At 42.9% G+C, this 26,060-nt stretch overlaps 2 long non-coding RNA genes across 33 annotated transcripts; one reads left to right on the top strand and one right to left on the bottom strand.

Moving 5' to 3' along the window:
* The first annotated feature begins 969 nt into the window (after window positions 1-969).
* Window positions 970-9,984, top strand: LOC123070443 (uncharacterized). 32 transcript variants are annotated; one of them, XR_006433717.1, is made up of 5 exons: window positions 970-1,878; window positions 2,035-2,363; window positions 4,083-4,207; window positions 4,399-9,517; window positions 9,611-9,984. It is a non-coding gene; the product is annotated as an uncharacterized lncRNA (long non-coding RNA). The 32 variants fall into 32 exon arrangements; XR_006433716.1 differs by having other exon boundaries at window positions 2,035-4,638; window positions 6,485-6,593; window positions 7,399-9,517; XR_006433707.1 differs by having other exon boundaries at window positions 2,035-4,638; window positions 4,848-4,957; window positions 5,049-9,517.
* Window positions 9,985-10,081: 97 nt separating this feature from the next.
* LOC123070444 (uncharacterized) lies at window positions 10,082-11,173 on the bottom strand. Its single transcript, XR_006433720.1, has 2 exons — window positions 10,515-11,173; window positions 10,082-10,437 (listed from the first exon to the last, which is right to left on the bottom strand). It is a non-coding gene; the product is annotated as an uncharacterized lncRNA (long non-coding RNA).
* Between the last annotated feature and the right edge of the window lie 14,887 nt (window positions 11,174-26,060).

The raw sequence follows: 26,060 nt of genomic DNA, 5'->3' as shown, positions 1-26,060 counted from the left end.
ATTTTCAAATTTCGAAATTTATTCAGATTCATACCCAAAATTCTTTTGATCATATCTTTTTATCCGTACCTCCGTTTTCGATGAAACCAACGCCTAAATCTTCGTAATGATCCTCTCTGTCCAGTAAAGCAACTTGAACATGTTTTTGACAATTTACTCTTGTTTCGTCTGTTTCTCGAGTTTCGTAACTCCGTTTGAGTTGATTCTTTTTGCAAATCGAAGCTCTTGACCTAAACTTTCTGATAAGGCCAAATTCACTTAATTTTGGTACTGTTAGAAATTGTTTTATGTTGCAAGAGTAAATTGTTTGTTTTCGAAGTTTTCCAAGATCTTCTCTTTGATTCTTTTGCACAAGTGCTTATGTATGCAATTGCTTGCTTGCGATAGATTGACCGGAGTGTGATGAGTAGAACTATCAGAAGTTATGAGTGCGAATCATCTTCATCAACCGTACACGCAAGTTCACACTTTGATCATATCCCTTCATTACCCAGTTTTTATGCATTAGTTTCAACACTCAAACATTGCATGAGTAGGATTGATTATATGTGGGTATTGGGAAGTAGTTGAAGAGGTAGAACCTATTATCCTTTATATCAAAACCCCGGGAGTTACTACGTTATGCTTATACTGATGCTCGTAGACGTGGTTTGGTTTGAGTGATTCATGACAGATGTGAGAGTCTCTACTCCTAATGTCTCAGTTGGTAGGTCGCATTCTGGGTTTTATTTTCATCCCACCTCATCCGGTTTTTTTGGTACCTATTTTGGTACCTCCTCCCACCTCACGCTGAGCCGCCATGAACCAAAAAAAACTCATACCGAGTCCCCACCCGCCCCCGCGGCCTAACCTCCAATCGCACCCAAGACAAGCGAAGAAAAAAAATCTACAAATATTAACCAGCGAAAAAAACCCTACAAAAATTAACCAGCGAAAAAAAACCATGACAAGATCGTGCGCGCCCTACGAGCGAGGCCTCCTGCCCTCGAGCGCCTATTGACGCACGCCCTAGATCAGATCCCGCCGACGACTGCCCCTCCTCATCGTCCCCCCGCCGCCCCTCTCCTTCGATATGATCTCCTTGGCGCCCCGCCGTCGCCGGCGACTCCTCGGCTCCTCGCAGTCGCCGTCACATCAGACGCCGGCCACTCCTCTGCGGCCTCACGCTGTCGTCCTCTCCTTCGCAAGGAACACCCGACCCTTCCTCCGCGGCCTTGTGACGCCGACCACTCCTTCGTGGCCTCACGCCGCCCTCCTCTCCCTCCTTCCTTCGTCCAAGCCCAGGACTTCCCCTCCCTGACCCGATCTGACGGAGAGAGGGCCAAGCCTTGCCACTCCGATGGTCACTTTGGCCAAATCCGGTTGGGGGAGCCACCGTAGAGCCTCAACGTCGGCGCAGCAGCAGCAGTCCTTGCGACGGTGGGTGCCGGAGATCGTCAAGCAACTCGCCGTCGGCGGCCACGACCACCTCATTCCCTGCCGTGCGTCTCCGTCAACTACTGTGGCATTGACGACAGCGAGTTAGGAGCCTACGAGGTAGACGCCCTGCTGACTATGTCGTCAAGGCCTCCACATGGCTCCTCTTGTGGCAGACTGCTGGTTGTTTGCCATGTCCTTGATCACCCTAATTTAATCCAAGTCAGGGTAGTCTCGTGCATTAAGCCATCTGGCTCTGCTCTGCAATTTCTCGAGAGAACATTGTGGAGAACCTAACTCATGGATATTTGGTTCAGTTTTTGGGATGAATTGATGACAAGGAGAGCACGTTGGAAATAGTGGAAGTGAAAACGGGAGAGGATGATGGGAACGATCAAGTACATCACAATCATCGGCTTCATGTGGCACTCCTACACCAACGCAATTCAGGTTTGATAATTGGTGAGATATACCATGCCGTGGTTTATACTCTTACTACTTGTTATCAATTCACTTGGCCGGGTGAAACCCCATGCAAGATTATCACTTTCCCTTGTTCAATAATTTCTGGATTAGTCACTGAATCTTGTTTGGTTTGGTCTTTGGTTCTGTGATTAGATGAGGGTGGGTGCCATGGTCGTCTATGCTGGGCTTCTGCATGATCACATCTTCCACATGTTCGGTGCTAGAGTGGCTGATCTTGTCGAAGGGTTACGTTTTCCTCTTCTCATGGATTTTGACCATTGTTTTAGAGGGATTCGGATAATGGTTCTGGTAGTTAGTACATTCATATTCTTTGGCATCCTCAAGCTGTTGGCTGGATCTATTGCAATTGTTGTGATTTAAATTATGATGGCCTGCAGCATGCCTCCCTATATTTAAGGCAAATGATAATGGAAGTGCACCTTCATGAACAAGCTAGCCGAGGTCTTGGAATTCCAACCTAGGTAAACAAGTGAACTCATTTAACGGTTTCCCCTTTTCTGGTGATGCAGGTATAGCTCATTCATTAAGGGCTACTCAGCTCTGTCTTTTTCTCTCTCTTTGGTGATTGGATTATATGCAACTCTGTGTTGAAGGATCTGTTCATGCTAAATTTAACAAATCTTGTCATGTTTTCATAAATTATCTATTTGATCACTCTACGTGGAATGGTAAACATTTGTAGCATGATCAGGGTTTGATTATTTTTATCAGTGCACATACCTTCAGAAAATAAACCAATGGGGCTATCTTGTTCGTCTTTCTACTTATGTATGTATACATATGGGATGCTTTGTTAGTTCTGTTGTGCAAATAATCATTCTTTGTGTTGATGAGCTATGATAATGGCTCCCCAAATTACAATACTTGCTAAATGTACACTTTGTTGCGATGAAATCCTATTTATAAACAGTATATTTTCCTAATGGATTGTGATTAAACTTTGTTGCTTTTACCCACTTTGGTGCTTCTTCAGTGTATATGTACTAAATCGTAAAATAAGATGATTGTATATTTTGCTTTATAGTACACCGGTTCATGAGAAGAATGCTGAGAAGATTCAGCTTGCTGTGCTAAATGTCATTCTGGCTTGACTCGATAATATCGTGGTAACATGGTGGAATATTTTATTTTTTATTGTAACAAACTGTAGTCAAATTCATCAGATATATATATATACTTCCAGGATCGGAGGAACAAGTAGTTTTAGCCTTCTGTTTTCGAATTCTTAGTTTAACATCTCTATACTTGTTGAAGCTGTATCTTCAACTCTACATGAGCATAGTGATATGCAGTATAAAACATCTCCATTTTTTCCTTCTTTGATGAGCATGGAATATCCAAATTGACATCTAGAGATAGATAAGTTGGTAGGGTAATGTTCACTAGCTTTTTTTAGGATCAAGATTGATGTGTTAATTTTCTTATCAAAGGATGATTAACGGAATCGTGGTATTGTGGCCAAAATATACTCTCTTCAGTTTGTTGGTAATGAGCAAAATGTAGTCCTACTGTTAATGGGCTTTGGATTTGTGCGTGAAATACATTGTTGCATGCATGTTTCCTAAGTGAAAAATGTAATGGTTCTGAATATAGCTGGAGATGAATTATTTGCAGCATCCAGGCAATAACAGTGGCATGGATACAGTTAACAGTACTAGCAATTGATGATATTGTCATAGCAATTTTAATTTGGAAAAAATATGTGAGAGATTAGTCTTTTCTTTTCTTTCATGCAATGAAGAGAGTACAAAGTATACTACAATTTTTTGTAACCCACACAATGATTCAAGAAGCAGGGCCAAACAGGACCAATGAAGACGCATACAGTACTGTTCTTCATGATATGATGTTATTTTTTCCCCACAAATGAATTTAATATTTAATTCTTTGTGAGACAACTACTAAAATGAAGTAGTTTATGGGTTTGAAAATTCCATGTATTGTGCATATTTTTATGTGCGTACTTGACTCAGATGCAAGCTGTTCGCAGTACGTGTATTCTGAAAGAAAACATGACGTAGCTGCTGAATGCTCTCTGAAACATAGCATATTTTTTAAAATACTCTATTTGCTTTGAATGAGGTTGCCTTTTGCTTTAAACAATTAACTGCATTCTGAAATACTTTTAAATTTGGCTAAGATTAAGAGATCTAGCAAATGAGTCCAAGTCTCAAAACCAGGTGCATCTAGAGTATTTCTCCTCCACGGCGGGTTGTCCATCTCCATATATAGTGGAGTGTTGCTCTTTCAAAAACATCTGGTCTATTTGAATGGCACATTACTGTTCCGAGTCTCCAAGAACCAGGTACATCTCTCTTGCCTTAGCCTCTTCTGATTATCCTTCCTGTTATTATGTAGGAAGCAGATTACCAACCTTCCAAGCTCTATATTCAGCCTTCCTTTCTCATTGCTCATACAAGTTCAATATATGAACATTCTTGTTACACTTAGTCCTTCCAGTTTCTTGAGATAACCATGTCTCAATTTTTTGAACAGCTACAGTACCTGTACAGTAAGAATCGAACTGCAAAGGAGCTGTACCATCTGTTGTTTCATGACTCCCTTATGCCCTTGCGAGCAGCGGCCACCATTGGGCAGGGACAGAGCCATTGAGCACCCTTGCTCGGTGGTCCACCACCCTTCTCGCCTCCCGTTCGACGCCTCTTCTCCACACCCCTTCATTCGATGTGCTTCGACTCATGATGTACCAGAGTGGAGTCAGTATAGATATCAGAGGTGCACATGGGGTCCTCTTTAGGTTTTTTCCTTAATTGTTAACCATCTCCAATTTTATGTCAACTCTACTTATTCCAGTTTCATAGTTGGAGGTATTAGATAATACATCAATTTATATCTATCGCCCTAAAGAAAATGTACATTGCTGATACAAATAATCTTTATTTTGTTTACAAACATGTAATGAAATCTACACTACGAATAAGAAGACTGAAGTATAGGACGCGCTCAGGGGTGTGCGGCAGCCCATGGCGGGCAAGGCGTGCTGCAGTGGGGTTATGGCAGCATTATGGTCATGAGAGAGCTAGCATGCTCTTTGGTATAAATTAGTTACCCTCCTGTGGGGTTATTTTTTATTCTAAGTATTAACATGCCTTCAAAATAATTCTGTAATAGGTATATAATTACAGGTTGTTGTGTGAGCTGCACCTAAATTGAGAACTGAAACTGCAATGAATTACTTGAAACTTGGTGTCCTTATATTTGCCCCATTTGTTGAGGTTCAGTTTGACTAAAATGGACAGACCATGAGCTCCTTTAGGAACTTGTTGGGAAATGTCGCTTGTGTGGAGAGGCTGGAAATACGAAGACAAGTATGTGTTTGATTATTTTGAAGCTATTTAACATATTAGTGGTGTCAACGAGGGTAAGTCCAGGTTCCACATGTCAAGCTATATTAGTTTTTTCGCAAAGAAATTTCTCTTTATACAACAAGACAATACTTATTTGTGATTTTGCATGCCGTCGTGGAATTCTAGCGAACATGTCAATTTGTTCGTGATTTCGGACGTACAGTATTTGGGTCCCATGCACAAGGAGACGTTGATAAGTTACTTCGGATATACATATAGACCGAACTAAATATGTATTTAGAGATTATAAAAGTGTGTGTTGTTTTGCAATAGTTTTAACCCACTCAACTGTATTATAAATGTGCAAAAAAAAAATCTGGCCCGGTGGCAAAGCAGAGTATTTAGCTAGGTGAGCTATAGACCAGGAGCTGGTGGGTGGTAGGGCAAGCACGCCGCTTCTCCTCTCTGTCTCCAGAGAGGCGCGTGCATCGAAAAATGAACATATCTGAGCCATGTGCCTTGCTTCTACTGATTTCTATAGAGATTGGCTCGCTTAGATTTTAGACTAGGCGGTTGCTGTTGAGGTCGCCAAGGTGATCCTACAGCACTGCCATGGGGATTGTTCATGATTCTATCTGGACAAGCGGTGGTGGTGATTGGTAAAAGCAAGCAAGATCCGATGGTGCTGCTGTGGGGATAGCCAAAGTCAAGACTTCGACTACGAACTCGTCGCAACGAACCTGGACGCTACGAGCCTGATTCATGGTGGTGTTGCCTTGGGGAGAGACAAAGTGAAGGTAAAAGCAAGCAAGATCCGATGGTGCTGCTGTGGGGATAGCCAAAGTCAAGACTTCGACTATGAACTCGTCGCAACGAACCTGGACGCTACGAGCCTGATTCATGGACCAATGGAGGGTCTTGACGCTGTTAGGGTTGGGATAGGATGAATGTGGAGGGTGACGTGCTTGGTTGAGTGCCCCTCGAAGATTGTGTCCTCCCCGTGGACCTGTTTGTGGCCATCGTAGAGGAGATTGTGGCCCTTCCCTGATGAGCAAGAACAATGTAGGCGGCAGCAGGAGGTAGGGGTGGATGCGGGGATGTATGTTGATGGTTTCTCGAGGTTGCGATGTGGAAAGTCAAGAGCACGAAGTCGAAATCGGATAGGAGTTTAAGTTCTTGTTGGCCGTGGCTGGCTCCCACTTTAGTGATGTATTTTTTCAGTTTGTTGAAGTTCAGTTTTTTTAACCTAGATTGCCATTCGCAACATGATTTAGGTGACCCAGAAGTTCCCTTTCATCATCATTTATAGAGCGTTCAGAGTTCCGAGCTCTGTCGACGTCGCCAGCCTTGTGAAATGCCAACTGGTCGTCGCTTCTTTCGGTGGTAATTCTCGATTCTTTGCACCCTTACATGCAGATTCAGAGATGAGTGTCAAGGATATGTCGAATGATGAATATATTCAGATACTAAGAAAGGTTCTAAAATGTGTTTTGGCAGGTTAGTCCTGATCGTGCTTATTTTTAAACCCGAAACGTTCTTTATCATTGGAGGGTTCTCTATAATCCCATAATTGTGAAGTCAATTGCTTAATTTGATTGAGAGTACTTAAGTTAATGCACATGTTTATTTTTCTATATCGTATCTTAACTGCTTGGACTCTTCATGTACACTAAATGTGAAACTCATTATGATTTGGAAGTGCCTGATAGCTTGTGACATAATTGATGTAGTTTATCAATCATGCAATTTGTTGTTAGCAACATGTACCAGATTTTGGTAATTTCCATTTGAATATTGTTTTTTGTTTTCATATATCCTAGATCATACTAAGATACTAAGAAATTCCTTACTGCATTAACATTGGCATCCATGGTTACTTTTCTTTGTATATGAAAAATGTAGATAAAATGTACATCCTCTAGCTCTCATGCGTTTTAGTCTCTCTTTTCTCTTTATGTTGTATCACCAATGGTGCGCGCGAGAGAGAGAGGGAGGGAGGGAGCGATGGAGAGGGAGAGGGAGAGGGGTCTAAATGATTGTATCCGTACCAGTTTCATGTTTCCATGCATGTCATTATACTCATAGAAAACAGTATCTTCATGTGGCAAGTATCTAATGCATATACATGAGTTTTATTGTTTAGTGTTTTCACATACTAATATATTCATGTTTTTTTTTTGCATTATAGAGTGCTAACACGCTACATTGGAGAGAAAGCGTTGAGAGAATGCTTTGTTTGGATGATAAACATGAATAATCAATCCTCATTCCAAGGTTAGATTTGTACTTCCTGCCCAGTTCTTTTACACAAAGGACCAAGCCTCTTACTTTATCCATTTCTTAATTTTGTTCCTTCACAGAAAAGCATTTTCTCATTTCAATCTTTCTCCATTTGGTATGAGTATGACACACGCTCTGAATTTTTGACTATTCTTGGTTGATTAATGGTTGGTGTATTGCCTTCCACTTTGGATTATTCTAAATCTTCTTGCTTAGGCTATGTGTACCCTTCTGTCATGTGCCACCATCGATCTGAGCAAAAATCAGTGTAGATGAACCGAGCTATTTTATTATAAGCTGTGTACATAACTTCCTGGAAAGATAACCATGTAGTTATTGTTTTATGTCGTATATATTCAGATAGGTGAATTATCACAAGTTGGTCCCGGTATGTTAATAGGATTGTGCCAACCTAGAGTCTTTTCAGATCGTGCCAACTCTGTTTGGGGTTTCCTTCTACCTAATCAAGGCTTAGTCCAGTTTGTCTTGTCCTTATCTCCTTTTCTGTCATAAATTCTTCATCTATTCAAGAAGCTCATTTTTGTTAGTTGGAACAACTGAAAAAATCATACTCCCCTTCCTAAATATAAGTCTAATTGTTTTTTCAAAAGTCAAACGAGTGCATGTTTGACCAAGTTTTTAGAAAATATATCGATATCCACTATACCAAATTTATATCATTCGATCCGTCATGAAAAGTAGTTTTATATTTTATCTACTAGGTTTTTCAGATGTTGATATTTTATTCTATAATCTTGATCAAACATTCAAATGGTTGACTTGGAGGATATCAATACACCTTATTTTCTGGAATGGAGGGAGTATCATTCTTGTTGTGACGGACAAACAGAAAGAAAGGTCCGCAAAGAGTGCACTCACAAAAGCCATGTACTGTAGACCATGAATGATTACCTTGAAAGCTTTCTCATCGAGGCCATAGTTCCAAACTATACCATCATTTAAGAAACATTCAATCAGAATTGGAGGAAATGCCATCCATTGGGGTTCTGAAGTTCTGAACTTTGATCTCTCTATTTGAATCGTTGTTATTATTTTGTCTGTTGGCCATGAGCAAAGAATCTGGAGAGTGCCTAATGTTCCTCAACTTTTCTTATGTTCCAAATTCACTATTAGTGTTGATCATCTTCAAAGAACAGAAAACGTATGACAGGATTAAGGTTGTAATTTGTGCTCTCTTTTTTCCAAAATTCACTGCTTGATTAATTTTGTTGTAGAAGCTTGAGAGAAAAAGATAGTAAATACATAGTAACTTTACATTGATTTAAGAGTAATAGCAACACACCTGCTTTTAACTATATATAAATAGGACGTGGATTTTTGGGACATGCGGCTACGCGCTGCCGTTATCACGGTCGTCCGGCGACGCGTTGTGATTACTACTCTTAATAGCACTTTCGCAATACGCGCGCGCCTGGAGTCGCGCATGGCACGAATACGCGCGTTATACGCCCCGGCCGCACAGTCACATTAAATGAATCTGACGAGAAAAAACAAAAACGCCCGGTCCCACACGGGGGGATGGATTAACTCCCTCGTCCTTCGGTGGATGCGCATAGTTGAATCATCATCGCCCCCGCAACAGCTGCCCCCAGCGCGTGCCTGAATTTGCTCCCCGCGACGAACAGAGGAAGGAGCGGCGATGGGTTCCTCGCAGACGGAGATAAGGTTAGCATGCCGGACCCCCGCGCCCTCCCCCTCATCCATGTTCTTGGTTCTCTGTTAAACTAGCGCGCACGCATGTCTTTGGTCTCGACGACGCTCGTGGGGGCTGGTTGTGGATCTGAGCCGTTGAGCGATACCCTGCGCTTGGATTTCCAGCCAGATCCAGATTTTCTTAGCAGACACACGGGGATGCTTGATTCTCTACGGGAGGTGACATAGGACCACCCAGTCGGGGCGTTTGCAGATTTGTTAGATTTAGTTGATGTTCGTCCACCGGAGGAGCAGATTCAGAGGGATGAAAACAAGTATGTTGCCCTTGATGACAAGGTGGGATGGGTTAGGAGGTAAGTTAAGTTTTCGTGTTATAGGAATTTTGCCTCGTTCTCTGAACACCAAAGCTGGGTCCTAAAAAAACCATGTGTGCATTTGTCTATCAGGAACAGAAGAGATGGCATGCCTGACGAGCGGACAACAAGCGCCGGAAGAGTGACCATGTGTGCATTTGTCTGCATTTTGCCTCGTTCCCATGCATGCAAATCATAGAGAACGCGGGCTGATGCTCACCGGCGACGGACAACAAAGGAGTCAACGGGCAAAGAGATTTCTCCAACTTGGTGCTGGCGATTTGAGATTGACTGTGGTGTTGCTTCCACAGGTGGTGTGGCCGGTCAATTTATAAGCGGTCGTCTACTGCGTAGCCGGCCTCTAGAAGAGTCGTTGCGTTGATGGAGCATTAAATGATAGACGGGTGGCTTTATGATTTGCAGGGCAGATGGAGGAATTGATTTCATTGGCAGTGAGTTAACTTCGCCATGACTCGTTTGATAATTGCATCTGGGCGCGCGTCGTGGGCGGCATGCAAGCAATGTCCAGCATGCCTAGAAAAAGAAACTCAGTGCTCAACTACATGAAAAGAAAACGCTCGCGTGTATTATTGATTGGCCCTGTGCTTACATCAAGATGCAACGACACGAAACACATCGACCAGGCAGCTAAAACCACGTAGCACTCTGAAAAACAGCTAGCTACAACCATACGGTGACCTACATCGACTCAGGCGCTCTTAGAACTTCAGCGTGCAAATCATTGCCATGACCACCAGGTTGACGACGCCAAGCGCAAAGATGTTCTTCAGCCATGCTTGGTTTTCTTCAAGCAGAGATACATGGCGATGGACTGATGCATGTGAAATGAGGTGTCCCCAACGGGCGCTGAAGTACTGAATGTACTTGTTCTCCCACTTCCAAAACCTGCAGCGGCCGAACTGCCAAGCTAAATGATCAGCACAAAGGGGGTTGGGTGGGGGGCGAACCGGGTGGAGATAGATCTTGGACAACTTACTCCATGCCTTTCGCACTTGTAGAAGTGCCTTCCTGGGTTTTCTACAGTCCCAGAGACAAACCACACTACGAATCCGGCGTTGCACTCTGGGCAACGGATGAGAGGTAGAGGGGGAACCTGGTTGGCGGTGTGGTGCGACGCAGGAGGGGTGGAGCTAAGCTGTGACTTGGATGAACACATGGTGTTGAGCGGGGCGGGCGAACGAGGATTTGAGTGAGGACGAGTGCGAATATGATTTGCGCGAGGTGTTTATGTAGACTGGGAAACGGAGATGAATGCAACTAGCCGTTGCGCCAGCTGCAAGTAGCCATTGGACACCGCGTTGCTGCGCTGCGGCCCCATCGTCTGAGCGTGTCAGCTTCGTGAGAATACGCAGGATACAGATTGTTATACTAGAGTTCTCATTCATTATACAACGAGCTCGTATTAAAAGTGCACGAATCACGAGATAGTGTGTGGACTGGATAACGGCAGCGTAGCCGCATGTCCACTCGAGATTATTCGTATATAAATATCTCTATATTGTTCTATACTATCCGTCAGTAAGCGAGCGTTTGAATTGCTGTTGATGTGCATTGTACATGGGCTTGGCCACTTGGATAGTGAGATGAGATCGATCGACTAGATGCTTGTTTATTTGTGTTGTTCTTAATTTAACTTTGTGGAAGGTTGCGAGCCGAATGCGTCATTGACGAGGAGGTGAGTTTGGATTGGGACGGCGAAGAGAAGATAGTTGGGGAGGAAGAAGGTATAAAATCAACAATATCGTCTGGTGTGTGTGAGGATCCTAATGGTACATGTTTGACGCGATCGTTGCTAACTAATAAGATATGTTGTGGCGCGAGGTGGCGGCGGCAATGGGGCGGTTGTGCTGCATGTCCAAGGCTGCACTAGGGAGGCGCGAGCGGTGCCTCCCGCAAGATTCCATTGGGGCGACGCATGTGCGGCAGCCACCCCCAAGACCCTGTTAGCACAATTTCATAACAATATATTTATACTGATTGTTGTGCAAAATAGAACGCTATTGTTTGTAGTTATATTAGTTTATTTCCTCTATATACAATGACACGTCTTATTGTGTGTCCAAGAGGAAGGAAAATATATATATTTCTAGGTGTTATGTGACTTACCTTTAAAAGGAATAACTCTAATAAGAAGTCCTGTTTTAGATGCCGAGTTGATGAAATTTGTTACCTAAGATATATGTGGTAATTTGATATGAACCCAAATATCTTGTTTTCATTCAAATAAATTATCCCTGGAAATATTTATTTTGAGTAAATATTTCTTTATCGTAGGCATGTTGCAACCACTAACAAGTCCAGTCACCATCACATGTTTACTGCGTGGATTCCATATTTGTCACAATATTGGCATAATCGACATGTGTGAGTCATCTATAATCTACGAGATGGCCAAATGGGTAAGATTATTTAACATGCTTACTGCGTGGATTCCACAAGTGCCACAATATTGTTTGTACATGTGAAATTTAACATGTAACTGTTGCAACTATTTCAAAAGTCCGTGGCAACGCACGGGCACTCTACTAGTTATTATTAATGGTTAAATTAAGGTGGCTAGTTTAATACACATCTGGGTGGAATGGTAGGGGCACCCTGGAGTACCCAGTGGTTTGCCCGGGCACCTGGAGAACCCAGTGCTTGCCCAAGGGAATCCCGGAGGACCCGTGTGCCTATGGAATGCCACCCAGGCTCAAAGGGATCATAAGATTATTCATGCTAGAAACTTCCGTGTGCAACCACAAGCCATTATGGGCTCTGGCATAGTTGAGTATGTTGCGTGAGCTCTTGAAGAGGTAGACTCGCAGATGTAGGGAGTGTAGGTGGTACTGTCTACCCAGAGTAGAGAGTTAATGCTTCTGAAAGACTGTGTCTCGGTCATCCGTTTCTCAAACACCTTGTAGCGCGAGAAATCCAACGGAGCCGATCGAGTCTTGTGGGGAAAGTGCGCAAACCTCTGCAGAGTGTATAAACTAATCATGGTTAGCCGTGTCCCCGGTTATGGACATCTTGAGTATATGGTTCTTGGATTATCATGTTGATCTTATCATGTTACTTAAATAATTTGTTGGGTTGATGATAATTAATTTTGGATTGAGTTGCAGGAACCTTCTCAATTGTTTTCAACAAACTTTGGAGTTAAATAAAATATATTCCATTGAGGTAGGGAAAAATTGGCTTTTCGCAAAAACATTATAACTATAAAGCTTTTTCCACCAGCCAAATATGCATGTAGTGATAACTATTGTTCATCATTATCCTATAGTGTGAATTTGCCAATACATTCAATGTACTGACCTATATGGCTACAACATCTTATGTTGTAGGATTCTTACGACGAGTAAGTGATACGTTAGGGTTACGATTCCTACACTCAACTTTGCCGTTGGTGTTGATGGGAATCCACAACCTTGTTGTTTCTTCTGCTTTATGGATTGAGGTAATAGTATTTGTGTTACTTTATACATGTGATTTACCTCTGTTATAAATCCTCGAGTACTATGTGTGTCAGCATACCGATCCAGGGATGACACTTAAGCATAGAGACTTGACCGTTTGAGGTCAGGTCGCTACAGGGCATCATGATCATTCTTAGAACAACAACATATATATTGTCATATGATTTCTTATGCTTAAGTAACAATCTATTCACGATGTAAAGTATGAATCAAAAACTTCATTGAAAACTAGCAAACTATAATCTCGGTCATTGAAGCAATTGCAATTTATCATAACATCGGAAAGAGTCAATATAAGAGCTTTTCAGCAAGTCCACATACTCAACTATCATTTAATCTTTCACAATTGCTAACACTCACGCGATACTTATGGGTATGAAATTTCAATCGGACACAGAGAAAGATAGGGGCTTATAGTTTCGCCTTCCAACCTTTTACCTCAAGGGTAATGTCAACAATGATACTTTATGAAAACATACATCCAATTGGGTATATATATATCAGGATCTTTCCAACACATAGTGCTCGCCAAAGGATAAAGTGTAAAAAGAAAGGTGAAGATCACCATGACTCTTGTATAAGGTAGAAGACAAAAATAAAAGATAGGCCCTTCGCAGAGGGAAGCAGAGGTTGTCATGCACTTTTATGGTTGGATGCACAAAATTTTAATGCAAAAGAACATCACTTTATATTGCCACTTGTGATAAGGACCTTTATTATGTAGTCCGTCGCTTTTATTTCTTCCATACCACAATCTCGTATAAAGCTTATTTTCTTCACACTAATAAGTCATACATATTTAGAGAGCAATTTTTATTGCTTGCACCGATGACAACTTACTTGAAGGATCTTACTCAATCCATAGGTAGGTATGGTGGACTCTCATGGAAAAACTAGGTTTAGGGATGTTTGGAAGCACAAGTAGTATCTCTACTTGGTGCAAAGAATTTGGCTAGCATGAGGGAGATATGAAGCTCAACATGTTCGATGATCAATGACAATATAATTTATTTCGGATATAAGAAAACATAACCCATTACGTTGTCTTCCTTGTCCAACATCAAATTTTTAGCATGTCATATTTTAATGAGTACTCACAATCATAAAAGATGTCCAAGATAGTATATTTATATGTGAAAACCTCTCTTTCTTTATTATTTTCTATTAATTGCAACGGTGACAAAACTATGTTTGTCAACTCTCAACAACTTTTATTCATCATACTCTATATATGTGAAGTCATTACTCCCCATAAGATCAATATGATCTTTTTATTTCTTTTTATTCTTTCTTTTTCTTTTATTCCCTCAAGATCATAGCAAGATAGCAAAGCCCTCAACTCAAAACTAATCTTTATTATATATAGCTCACAAACTCGATTACATAGATATGGATCAACACAAAACTCAACGCTAGATCATACTAAACTCTATTCTACTAGATCAAGATATAACCAAAAAGATCAAACTAAGAAAAACGGTAAAGATAGAAGTGTGGTGGGTGATACGATATCGGGGCACCTCCCCCAAGCTTGGCAGTTGCCAAGGGGAGTGCCCATACCCATGTATTTATGTCTCTTTCTTTGGGGGTGGTGATGATGGAGTTGTTGATGATGTATGCTTCTTCCTTAATTTGCGCTTGAGGATAGAATTTTGCTCCCTTAGGTCATCGATCTCCTGCTCAAGGCTTAATATCTTTTTGTATTGTTCCTGTTTGTTCTCCTGCAAGAGACGAAAAGGGGTAAACTCGATGTTAGGTTTCTTTGCTCTATCAGGGAGGCTTGAGTTTTTAAACTTCACGTGCATGTCCCCAGGTTGAGGTAATGGGACTTCATCTTCATCTGAGCTCGTCTCCTCCTTTCCCTTTGGATCATAGTCTTCTTCTTCCTCCGTGGTCCAACCACAATGCTCTAAATCCCCGTAGACCTTGGGGTTTGCAAGGTAATCAGCCACATAGCTTTCTCAATCCGAATCCTGGGACGACATATTGCTCTAATCTGCAGCAGAAACAACTCAAAACAAAAACAACGGATTTCATCGTGGTACGATGGTCAAAACCTTCGGGAGATCATATAATGAATTTTTACTGAACCAAAAGAAGTATAGTGCAAGAAAACAGAGTTCGGAGGGCACACGAGGTGCCCACGAGGTAGGGGGCGTGCCCTCTGTCATGCCCAATATGCGATACTATCCTAAAGAGACTCGAAGGTCCCACCAAGGATAGAACCGCATATTGAAACGCTTTTGCAAGGTGGATATCATTACATCAACATTACATAATAGATGGGGATACATACAAGAGGCATACAATGCCACACGAATACAACATCACATCATACATAAGATCAACATCCGACTACGGATGAAACACAAATAGAAGCTCAAATGACATCCACCCTGCTAGCCCAGGCTGCCGACCTGGAACCTATCCCCTGATCGAAGAAGAAGCAGAAGAAGAACTCAAGCAAGCAAACATCGCTCTCGCGTCATGATCATCGCATAACCTGTACCTGCAACTATTGTTGTAGTAATCTGTGAGCCACGAGGACTCAGCAATCCCATTACCATGGGTATCAAGACTAGCAAAGCTAAAAGGGAGAGGAAGGGGTAAAGTGGTGGGGTTGCAGCAGCGACTAAGCATATATGGTGGCTAACATACGCAAATAGGAGCGAGAAGAGAAGCAAAGGAACGGTCGTGAAGCTAGCAATGATCAAGAGGTGATCCTGAACACCTACTTACGTCAAACATAACACAGAAATCGTGTTCACTTCCCGGACTCCGCCGAAAAGAGACCATCACGGCTACACACGCGGTTGATGCGTTTTAATTCGGATCTGGTGTCAAGTTATCTACAATCGGACATCAACAAATTCCCATCTGCCACATAACCGCGGGCACGGCTCTCGAAAGTTCATAACCCTGCAAGGGTGTCCCAACTTAGCCCATGATAAGCTCTCGTGATCAACGAAGGATATTCCTTCTCCCAGGAAGACCCGATCAGTCTCGAAATCCCGGTTTACAAGACATTTTGACAATGGTAAAACAAGACCAGCAAAGCCGCCCGATGCGCCGACAATCCCGATAGGAGCTGCACATATCTCGTTCTCAGGGCAACACCGGACGAGACATCCTACGAGTAAAACCAGACCTCGAGTTTCCCCGAGGGGGCCCCGCAGTCTACTCGGTTCGGACCAACACTTAGACAAGCATTGGCCCGGGGGGGCTAAAATAAAGATGACCCTCGGGTTAATTACTCCCAAGGGAAATGTAGGTGGTGGTGAGACAAATGGTAAAACCAAGGTTGGGCCTTGCTGGAGGAGTTTTATTCAAAGCAAACTGTCAAGGGGGTCCCATAAATCACCCGACCGCGTAAGGAACGCAAAATCCGGGAACATAATACCGGTATGACGGAAACTAGGGCGGCAAGAGTGGAACAAAACACCAGGCATAAGGCCGAGCCTTCCACCCTTTACCAAGTATATAGATGCATTAATTAAATAAGAGATATTGTGATAACCCAACATAATCCTGTCCACCATGGAGCAATCTTCAACTTCATCTGCAACTAACAATGCTATAAGAGGGGCTGAGCAAAGCGGTAACATAGCCAAACAACGGTTTGCTAGGAAGGGTGACAAAGGTTAGAGGTTCATGGCAATTTGGTGAGGCTTGAAGAACAGGTTATAGGAAGCGCAACATAGCGATAGAACGAAGCAAATAGGATAGCAATGATAGTAGTGAGATCCAGGGTAGCGGTCATCTTGCCTGAAATCCCACAAGGAAGAAGAACAAGTCCATGAAGAAGATGAAGCCACGAAGACGAACCAAGCGTAGACGAACAAATCCTCACGATCGCAACGAAACGGGAACTATCGAGAAGAAGCACACAACATAGTAAACACACCACACATAGACAAGACATGATGCACAACAAGCATGATGCATGACAAAGCTACATGAGGCTACTCATGGCAAGAGATGATGCATACAAGATCAACACATCAAAACAAGTTTAAATGAGGTCGGAAACAACATATAACAATTCCGGTAAGTCCTCATATGTAAATTTAGAAATTGGTCCAGAACTGAATAAACCTTATGTTCAAGTTGTTAAACAGCAAGTTAAGATGCACCAAGATGATCTACACGAGATTCTAGTCAAGTTACATATAAAGTTCATTAGATTTGGAGCTACGGCCTAAAAGATATGAGCAAAACAAGTTAAACATGGCATTGATGCAAAATGCATGCAAACATCAAGCAAACACTCCCAAACATGGATGCAACATGATAATATGAAGCTACATGCAAAATCAAGCAAGTTTCATATAGAGCACACTCAAAACGGAGCAACGGTTCAACACATACACTCTATAGAAATTCAAAGGACAAGCTGTCCAAAACAGCAACTAGGCATCTTGAAAGCATCAAAACAATAAGCTACAGCACCCCAACATAATAAAAAAAGGCATGGGCATGAAGTACAGGTAAAGCATGACAAAACATGAACACTGAGCTATCTCCAGAAACTACTAGAACATGCTCAAAAGGACATGGCAAGATTGCAAATAATAACAGTTTACAGACTTGGCAGAAATAACATCAGGTTGCAATGTTTAGATCTATCAAAAAACATGTTACAAGAACTTAGCATGGCAAACAAAGGCATGGCATGAATCTACTAATCCCATATAACAAAAGTCCCTTACTGACCATGAGCCAAAAAGGCACAGAAGATATGATGGCACCCATGTAAACATGGCAAGTTATATGACAGATTCATACATGGCAGAAACAACAATAAGTAAGCATGTTGGTGAGCTTGAACCACTCACCACAGAGCAATACATGGCATGAAAAGGTTACCAACAGTAGGAATACATGTTTGAGAAGCTAAGCATGGCAAGAACAAGTTCACAGGGTGCATGGATCACTACCAACAATCATGGCAACATTGAACTTAAAGTTAACAGGCTGACAGCAACATTATTTAGCAACTTGAGAGCAAGATTACAACAAGTTACAGTAGGCTACAAATGCAACCAGGGGCATGAATGGATAGATCAGGACATGTATAACAAAACATCCTTAGTGAACATCTCTAGATTATCCATAGAATGACTTGTAGCAGCAGGTTTACATAGCATCAAAATATAACAGAATCAGCCTAGCAAAACAGCAACAGCAAGTACCCTACTTAACAAGCTCGATGCACTCACTACAAGCCCCACAAAAATACATGGATGGCACCACTGTGAATATGGCATGACATAGTTCAAAACACATGTAGAGCTCATGCTCATAGGATACGCACATCACATGCAACAAAAATGACAAATCATCAAGTTATAACAGTTTCAGCAGATTAACATCAACTAGCACTCTTGCAACGATGATTCAGGCATCAAGATGGACTCAAATGAACATGATGCAATGGAATGAAATGAAGTACTCATCGAGACGGACAATTTTAAATATTACACGCACGAAACGGAGCAGTATGCATGGAGTTATGATGTGATGAACAGGCGCACAAAATCTTGAAATTAAAGGGACTTGGCAGTTTTTATGAAAAAAAACAGAACGGGCGCAGGATAACTAAAATGCGACCGGGCGGGTTTTAGGCGGTTGGCTCACCATGGGCCTGGCCCAGTTGGTTGAGGAGGCAGGCCGGGGCAGCGGCCGACGCTGGGCTGGGCCGCGGGGTGGCCAGGGCCCACTAGGCGCCGAGCGGGGTTGGTGGCGTCGTCCTCCCCGCTCCTGAGCGGGGATGAGGCAGGGGCGGCGGCGGCAGTTGGAAGGAGGGATAGGGGTAGGTGAAGGACTAGGGGATGCCAAAAATGGAGAGGGGGTGTCCATATATAGCATGGAGGGGCTAGGGTTGGGGGGTTTGAGGACGTTTCGGAGCCTCCGACCGCGATCTGACGAACCGGAATGGAGGGGGGGTTTAGGTGGGCTGCAGGTGGGCTGAGAAGAGGGGTTGGGCTGAGAGAAGAGAAGAGAAAGAGAGGCCCGACGGCAGTTTCGAAGACCGAAACATCCGATGAAGGTACCGACAACGGTACCGCTATACATTTAACGGTTGGGCTAACAAACGGACTCCGAATGCGACGAAACTTGACAGGCGCTCTGTCTACATTATAATAAGACCGCAGGCCAAGTTTCAACTCATTCCGAGAACATTTTTCGGCCACTTATAAAATAATATTTCAGAGCTGCCGCGGGCGCGTGCGAGTGTGAAAGGGCCCGGAACGGACAACGGAGAGAACCGGGGGGACCCGAACGGATGCAAGTTTTGAAAAGCATGCAGATGAAATGCATATGATGACATGGCAAAATGCAACACGCAAGCAAATGACAAGGCAAAAATGGCGAGTAACTGGCGGACACCTGGCGCAACGAATCCAGGGCGTTACAACACTCCTCCACTAACAAGAGATCTCGTCCCAAGATCTTAGGACCGAGACGGAAGGGAAAAGGGATGAGGTGAAACAAAAACTCAAAAGAAGAAGCAAAGAATCGAGAGCACTCGAGAAGAAGAGAGGAACGACGAGAATGACAAGAATTGCAAACTCACGGAATCAGATAGACTATGAAACCACTCCGGTTAGAACGAGATAAGAAATGAATAAGACTAAAAGGATTTAGGCAGCACTCCGGCTGAAAAAGGAAGGATTAGAACATGAACTTGGGAGGATGGAATGACACTTGATGAAGACATGACACAAAACCTCCGGAAAGAATTGAAAGAGTTGAATGAAAAGAACGGAGAAGAAAATGACAACTTGTGCCATGAATGAAATTGAAAGCATCTTTTGAAGGAAGAATTAGACGGAGTTGTTGAGAAAATCAACAATGAAATGAATAAGCTTGTTGTGGACTTATAGGTAACATCTCAAGATCATAAGGTGATAACCAGCCAAAAATGGAAATGATTGGATAACTGAGAAGGACGAAGAAATGCAAAACTCCACTTCAAAAGAATATGGAGAATTAATTGCACTTTGAGACGCAAGAAAGAAAGATTCTTGAGCTCCTCCAAAAGAACCTTGATGAACACTTTGCAGAATGAATTAAATCATGACGATCCACCATGAAGAACTCCGGTAACAAAAGGATGATGAGATAGAATGAAGGAAGAAAGAATAAGATGAACCTTGCGATGATTTAGATGGAGGTTCTGACAAGATGGCCGAGGAAATTGAACTCCGGAAAAGAAAAAGATGAAAACACTTGGAACTAGAATTTATTCACCAAGAACAAACTCTGAGGGAAGGGATTACTCACTTTGAGGAAATAAGAATAAGATTTATTGTATGCTTATCCTTCATCAAATTAAATTGATGACAAGCAATGGATTTTGCATACTACTTATTCTTCTTGAAAAGGATTAAGTGGTATAGCACAAAACTTGAGAAAGTCTTCATGAACCACCAGTAGGATTGGAAAGAAACGAATGGATTAAAAATGATAATGAAGGAAAAATAATCTTGAACGAACCACCGTAAGGATTCAAAATGACTGATGAAAGAGAATGAATCCCCGGGAAGAATTAGAAGAACAATTATGTTTGAGGGGATTTAGATGCAAAAGAACATGAAGAACTCGAGCTGATTAAAGGACATTTGAACGAAGCACCGGGATAAATAGAGAACGATAACAGGAATGACGGCCTCCGGTGAAAAGAAATGGAAAAACAACTCCTGACATACTCCGGATGGGTAAGAAAAGAATATCTGACAAACCGAATAATATGAGAGGATAACATGAAGCTAGAACCATGAATCTCCGGGAGAATGGACAAGATTTAGAGGACAAACTCTTCTTTGGTCTTCAAATGACGACGAGAAAACACCATCAAAATTTGTTAAGGCACTCCGGGAGAATGTAAAAGAGGAAGGGTTGAACCAAAGATGAAAAGAATTTGAAAGCGATCTTGGAGATGGCATCTGACTAATGAAATTCATTCTCACGTCAAACTTCAAAAAGAATTTGAGAATAGCTCCGGGAAATTAGAAGAGTCAGGTAAGATCCTGGGAAAAGACCTGTGGGTTAGGGCCCACTAAAAGAAACACCGTTGGAAAGGGGTGTTGAACAGATAGATGATGCACCGGAACAATTGAAATATTTGAATGAGGTGACAAAAAAAGGGCAACCTGGTGCATGTAGCTCCCGCTTGCGCAGGGTCCAGGGAAGGGTCCGACCACTTTGGGTCTATAGTACGCAGCCTTTCCCTACATTTCTGTAAGAGGCTGTTTCCAGGACTTGAACCCATGACCTCATGGTCACAAGGCAGTAGCTTTACCACTCGAATTAATTCGAACACAGATGAATCTCCTGAGATGTCTTGAACACTCTGGAAGGATAACTAGCGAGAGACGAACGAGCTGGGAGAACACTTGAGCCGAGGGAAAAGAATGAGATCAACCCAAAAAAAACTTGAATAGAGTCCACCGGAAAAGAAAGAGATGCAGAATGACGAACGAGAAGAGAATTCACCGGTTGGAACAACTGAGGGAAGACTGAAGAGACTCCACACGAATGAAATTGATGCTCGAAAGAGACTCATGTTCCGTGGAGAAGAGGGTGAGAGGGCGGGAAAACAAAGGCAACTCGGAAGGGGGAACCGACGAATATCTTGAAGAGAAAACACCGGTAAAAATTATTGAGGAGAGAAAGCAAAGGCTTCATACAAGTAGGATGGATACTTGATTATGGACTCTGACTCCGAGAAGAAGAAGGGAGGGAGGGTGGGAAGAAAAACAAGGACAACTGAGGATGGGAAAACAACTTCATTGAGAGCGAACTGAGGATCGAACTTGTAAAAACGGAGAGGGTCGAATCACCTTGACGAGAAATGCACCGGATGCAAAGAGCCGAGGAACAACGATCGGAAAACCAACTGCGTGAACCTAAAGAAAAGTTTGAATGGGAAGAGGAGTAATTCAAAACACCTACGTCAAGATTCCTAACCAGAGCGACGAAGGGGCAGAGGAGTAAAAAGAACTCTTACTCTCCGATATAACTAGACTCAGAAATCAGTTTTCTTCTAGACTCAACCACGGCCAAACTACACGCTCAATCAAGGGGGCTCCTAAGGTCGGTTGAGGCTCTGATACCAACTTGTCACGCCCAATATGCGATACTATCCTAAAGAGACTCGAAGGTCCCACCAAGGATAGAACCGCATATTGAAACGCTTTTGCAAGGTGGATATCATTACATCAACATTACATAATAGATGGTGATACATACAAGAGGCATATAATGCCACACGAATACAACATCACATCATACATAAGATCAACATCCGACTACGAATGTAAAAAACAAACAGAAGCTCAAACGACATCCACCCTGCTAGCCCAGGCTGCCGACCTGGAACCTATCCCCTGATCGAAGAAGAAGCAGAAGAAGAACTCAAGCAAGCAAACATCGCTCTCGCGTCATGATCATCGCATAACCTGTACCTGCAACTATTGTTGTAGTAATCTGTGAGCCACGAGGACTCAGCAATCCCATTACCATGGGTATCAAGACTAGCAAAGCTAAAAGGGAGAGGAAGGGGTAAACTGGTAAGGTTGTAGCAGCGACTAAGCATATATGGTGGCTAACATACGCAAATAGGAGCGAGAAGAGAAGCAAAGGAATGGTCGTGAAGCTAGCAATGATCAAGAGGTGATCCTGAACACCTACTTACGTCAAACATAACACAGAAACCGTGTTCACTTCCCGGACTCCGCCGAAAAGAGACCATCACGGCTACACACGCGGTTGATGCGTTTTAATTCGGATCTGGTGTCAAGTTATCTACAACCGGACTTAACAAATTCCCATCTGCCACATAACCGCGGGAACGGCTCTCGAAAGTTTATAACCCTACAGGGGTATCCCAACTTAGCCCATGATAAGCTCCCGCGATCAACGAAGGATATTCCTTCTCCCAGGAAGACCCGATCAGTCTCGGAATCCCGGTTTACAAGACATTTCGACAATGGTAAAACAAAGACCAGCAAAGCCGCCCGATGCGCTGACAATCCCGATAGGAGCTGCACATATCTCGTTCTTAGGGCAACACCGGATGAGACATCCTACGAGTAAAACCAGACCTCGAGTTTCCCCGAGGGGGCCCCGCAGTCTACTCGGTTCGGACCAACACTTAGACAAGCATTGGCCCGGGGGGGCTAAAATAAAGATGATCCTTGGGTTAATTACTCCCAAGGGAAATGTAGGTGGTGGTGAGACAAATGGTAAAACCAAGGTTGGGCCTTGATGGAGGAGTTTTATTCAAAGCAAACTGTCAAGGGGGTCCCATAAATCACCCGACCGCGTAAGGAACGCAAAATCCGGGAACATAATACCGGTATGACGGAAACTAGGGCGGCAAGAGTGGAACAAAACACCAGGCATAAGGCCGAGCCTTCCACCCTTTACCAAGTATATAGATGCATTAATTAAATAAGAGATATTGTGATATCCCAACATAATCCTGTCCACCATGGAGCAATCTTCAACTTCACCTGCAACTAGCAACGTTATAAGAGGGGCTGAGCAAAGCGGTAACATAGCCAAACAACGGTTTGCTAGGAAGGGTGACAAAGGTTAGAGGTTCATGGCAATTTGGGGAGGCTTGAAGAATAGGTTATAGGAAGCGCATCATAGCGATAGAACGAAGCAACTAGCATAGAAATGATAGTAGTGAGATCCAGGGTAGCGGTCATGAAGAACGAGTCCATGAAGAAGATGAAGCCACGAAGACGAACCAAGCGTAGAGGAACGAATCCTCGAAACGGGAACTATCGAGAAGAAGCACACAACATAGTAAACACACCACACATAGACAAGACAAGATGCACAACAAGCATGATGCATGACAAAGCTACATGAGGCTACTCATGGCAAGAGATGATGCATACAAGTGCAACACATCAAAACAAGTTTAAATGAGGCCGGAAACAACATATAACAATTCCGGTAAGTCCTCATATGTAAATTTAAAATTGGTCCAGAACTGAATAAACCTTATGTTCAAGTTGTTAAACAGCAAGTTAAGATGCACCAAGATGATCTACACGAGATTCTAGTCAAGTTACATATAAAGTTCATTAGATTTGGAGCTACGGCCTAGAAGATATGAGCAAAACAAGTTAAACATGGCATTGATGCAAAATGCATGCAAACATCAAGCAAACACTTCCAAACATGGATGCAACATGATAATATTAAGCTACATGCAAAATCAAGCAAGTTTCATATAGAGCACACTCAAAACGGAGCAACGGTTCAACACATACACTCTAGAAATTCAAAGGACAAGCTGTCCAAAACAGCAACTAGGCATCTTGAAAGCATCAAACAATAAGCTACAACACCCCAACATAATAAAAAAGGCATGGGCATGAAGTACAGGTAAAGCATGACAAAACATGAACACTGAGCTATCTCCAGAAACTACTAGAACATGCTCAAAAGGACATGGCAAGATTGCAAATAATAACAGTTTACAGACTTGGCAGAAATAACATCAGGTTGCAATGTTTAGAGCTATCAAAAAACATGTCAAAGGAACTTAGCATGGCAAACAAAGGCATAGCATGAATCTACTAATCCCATATAACAAAAGTCTCTTACTGACCATGAGCCAAAAAGGCACAGAAGATATGATGGCACCCATGTAAACATGGCAAGTTATATGACAGATTCATACATGGCAGAAACAACAATAAGTAAGCATGTTGGTGAGCTTGAACCACTCACCACAGAGCAATACATGGCATGAAAAGGTTACCAACAGTAAGAATACATGTTTGAGAAGCTAAGCATGGCAAGAACAAGTTCATAGGATGCATGGATCACTAGCAACAATCATGGCAACATTGAACTTAAAGTTAACAGGCTGACAACAACATTATTTAGCAACTTGAGAGCAAGATTACAACAAGTTACAGTAGGCTACAAATGCAACCAGGGGCTTCAATGGATAGAGCATGACATGTATAACAAAATATCCTTAGTGAACATCTCCAGATTATGCATAGAATGACTTGTAGCAGCAGGTTTACATAGCATCAAAATATAACAGAATCAGCCTAGCAAAATAGCAACAACAAGTACCCTACTTAACAAGCTCGATGCACTCACTACAAGCCCCACAAAAATACATGGATGGCGCCACTGTGAATATGGCATGACATAGTTCAAAACACATGTAGAGGTCATGCTCATAGGATACACACATCAAATGCAACAAAAATGACAAATCATCAAGTTATAACAGTTTCAGCAGATTAACATCAACTAGCACTTTTGCAGCGATGATTCAGGCATCAAGATGGACTCAAATGAACATGATGCAATGGAATGAAATGAAGTACTCGTCGAGACGAACAATTTTATATATTACACGCACGAAATGGAGCAGTATGCATGGAGTTATGATGCGATGAACAGGCGCACAAAATGCTGAAATTAAAGGGACTTGGCAGTTTTTATGGAAAAACAGAACGGGCGCACAATAACTAAAATGCGACCGGGCGGGTTTTAGGCGGTTGGCTCACCATGGGCCTGGCCTAGTTGGTTGAGGAGGCAGGCCGGGGCAGCGGCCGACGCTGGGCTGGGCCGCGGGGTGGCCAGGGCCCACTAGGCGCCGAGCGGGGTTGGTGGCGTCGTCCTCCCCGCTCCTGAGCAGGGATGAGGCAGGGGCGGCGGCGGTAGTTGGAAGGAGGGCTAGGGGTAGGTGAAGGACTAGGGGAAGCCAAAAATGGAGAGGGGGTGTCCATAGCATGGAGGGGCTAGGGTTGGGGGGTTTGAGGACATTTCGGAGCCTCCGATCGTGATCTGACGAACCAGAACGGAGGGGGGGTTAGGTGGGCTGCAGGTGGGCTGAGAAGAGGGGTTGGGCTGAGAGGAGAAGAAAAAGAGAGGCCCGGCGACAGTTTCGAACACTGAAACATCCGACGAAGGTACCGACAACGGTACCGCTATACATTTAACGGTTGGGCTAACAAACGGACTCCGAATGCGACGAAACTTGACAGGCGCTCTGTCTACACTATAATAAGACC

Source organism: Triticum aestivum, chromosome 3B (assembly GCF_018294505.1).
Source record: "Triticum aestivum cultivar Chinese Spring chromosome 3B, IWGSC CS RefSeq v2.1, whole genome shotgun sequence".
Classification (NCBI taxonomy): domain Eukaryota; kingdom Viridiplantae; phylum Streptophyta; class Magnoliopsida; order Poales; family Poaceae; genus Triticum; species Triticum aestivum.
The sequence above is the reverse complement of the archived record's forward strand: the minus strand, read 5'-3'. Positions and strand labels throughout refer to the sequence as shown.